Raw genomic sequence first — 2,808 nt, forward strand, 5'->3', positions numbered from 1 at the left:
AGCAAGAGTGAAAAAAAAAGGGGGAAGGAATGTAGGAAGGAAAAGCACAACTTAATTGTGATTATTTAGATTTTTTGGGGGATTAGAAGACATGATGGACACCTCAATCCAAAGTCCAAAGTCAAATGCCGCCTGCCTCAGTATACTGCGTGACATTGCGGGAGCAGGGTGCAGAACTCGGCAGCTGCTCGGGGAGCACAAACCCCTCTCTCATTTCCTGAAATGAGAGACTACAAAAGTAGTCTTCTCAAAAACAGGATTTTAATAGAGGGTTAGAGCCTGTTTCTTGTACTGTTGTGTGTGAATAACATCTATTTATTTATTAATTTTTTTCATTTGGGAGTCCTGAGGTGGTGGAGGTTTTTTTTCTTCCATATAACCAGAGCGCCCCCATGAGGCGGCAAGCCTGACCCGCTGACTGTCCAGAGGGATGAGCATCACTTCGGGGACCTGGTGGGCAGTGCAGCGGAGTAGATTAAGAGGGGGGAAATTATTTATAAATTTCCCTTCAATTATTTATTGAGCAATTCCTCCCAGTGTTTACTCAGGGGTTATTAAATATGATGCTGCTATAAGCTACTCAAAAGTGAGAATCGTCAGAGGACATCCCGGGATACTTTTAATTCCAGGGCTCCTAGTACTCACAGAGTTTCCAGAACCGCCGTTCAGAATGCAATTAAAAGGAGCGGCTCCTCAATCAATTTTTCTACCATTTCCCTTTCTTTTTTTCCTCCTCTCTTCCACTCTTTTTCATTTGTGTTCAGCAAGAAAAATGTGCAGTCTTTGGCAAAACAGTGTATTTGTGTGAGTGTGTCTGTATGTGTGTGTGTGTGTGTGTGTGCTTTCGTGTACACAGACATTCGTGTATCAGTGGTGGAGAGGTAATGGAATAACTGCGACTCAGCTAATCCGATCTGTCTCTCTTCCTCCCATGTCCAGCCCCGGTCTCCCTCTCTCTATCGCACTCCCTCAGTACACGGAGAGACAGACCTCTGTCTGCTGGCTCCGAGACCGTCAATAGTTTTTCCAGATAGTGGCAGCAGCCTCAGCCAGGGAGATGAAATGTAGCCTTGGATTTTGTCCTTCTTGGCTCCCACAATAAGCCAACTAATAGGTTTTGGGAAGAGGCGAAATATGAGGGAAAGAGAGAGAGAGAAAGAGAGAGTCAGGTGGAAAGAGAGCACCTTTAGCTACGAGACAGTAGATGAATATTACGAAGTCTAAATCAACCTGTCTCACACTGATAACACACATACTGTATAGGGACACAACTACTATATACTACATGCGTCTCCTACAAGTAGTACTTTCATTTATGCACACATACACATGCACCGCAAAACTAAAAGAGAGAAACTTAAAATGAGCACATAGCTCATAGGGAAGTGTGTGTTTGACATTTCTTCAGCCACGCTTACTACTTGTTGCCCCTAGTAGGGATTCATTCCAACTGCTCTGTTCCCCAAGAAAAAGAAAGCAAAGCCGAGGTGTGTGTGTGTGTGTGTGTGTGTGTGTGTGTGTGTGTGTGTTTGCTTGTGTGCATGTTTCCTCTTGCTTCGGGTTGCTCACTTTACCAAAGAAGAAACATGGCACACACAAACCACAACTATCATCTCGTTCCACTCTCACAGCCTTTCTTGACTCTCCTCCCTTGCTTCGCTCTGTGTGTGTGTGTGTGTGTGTGCGTGTGCATGCATGCGTGTGTGTGTGTGTGTGTGTGTGTGTGTGGCCAGAGGGTAGAACACTTCTCAAAACAAAAAAAGGACCAATAGTTTGAAACGCAAATGCGAGAGGAGGCAGTCAGAGAAAAGAAAAATGTGTCGGTTAGTTGTAGAAATCCGAGCCGGAGACGACACTTGTGTGTTTTAGTTTTTGTGTGTGTGTGGTGTCATATCAGTTTAAGGTTTGCTTCCAATGACACACATGCACACATACACAAACACACACACTGCTCAATCAACACACAGTGACAGAGGCTGGTGGTCTGGCTCGTTTCAATGGAGCAACACTGACCCCTGCTGAACACAGCCTTTTTTGGATGTGTGTGTATCAGAATAAGTAAAGTGCTACTACTCACAGCAATGCATACCTGAGCCTGGGAAATCGTATACTTAAGGGATAATAGGTGTTCAACAACACGTTTAAATCTTCATTCAAATGGAAATGTTCAGCTTCTCACTTTCTTTCTAGTCAGGTTGACAGACTGTGACGCTATATTCTTGTAAGTGTTTTATTGTGGCTTGACAATAACAATTAGAGAGGATTTTAATGAACGTCTTAGAATGATTGTCTTTGTTATTTGTTCCTTCTCTTTTATTCGCCTCTCGTTGTCACTCAGCGACCTGTTAAAGGCCACGTTTATCCTGTTGGTTTCAGTGGCGTAAACTTTAAATGACTCCCGTCCCTGCTCTCTTCAGAAGTACTGATTGTTCAGGAGCGTGAGCGGGCGGGCTTTTCGTGCGGCGTTCAAGGAGCGCCGACGACATTTTCAAATGGCAGTGTGGGGATTCAGCGGCAATTTCTCGGCTGATTGAACTCTCTAATGTCAGTTTGTTTTTGATTTGTGGCCCGCCATGTGCAGCTCGAGTTGGAAAGGAAAACCAGGGTTTGCTGGAATAAAATTGAACAGTGGATGGGGGCAACCCTACTTGAAGTCTTTCAGGCTTCATTAATAAACAGCTGACAATCTTTCATCTTGTCATGCTTGCCACACAGAGTGCTGTGCTTTACTGATTCCAGTGATGCTCCATCCCGCATCTTTTAGGAGAATAATAAGTCATTGTAAAAATAGGATTTGTGATGTAAAAT

The sequence above is a fragment of the Etheostoma cragini genome, chromosome 2 (genome assembly GCF_013103735.1).
Source record: "Etheostoma cragini isolate CJK2018 chromosome 2, CSU_Ecrag_1.0, whole genome shotgun sequence".
Classification (NCBI taxonomy): domain Eukaryota; kingdom Metazoa; phylum Chordata; class Actinopteri; order Perciformes; family Percidae; genus Etheostoma; species Etheostoma cragini.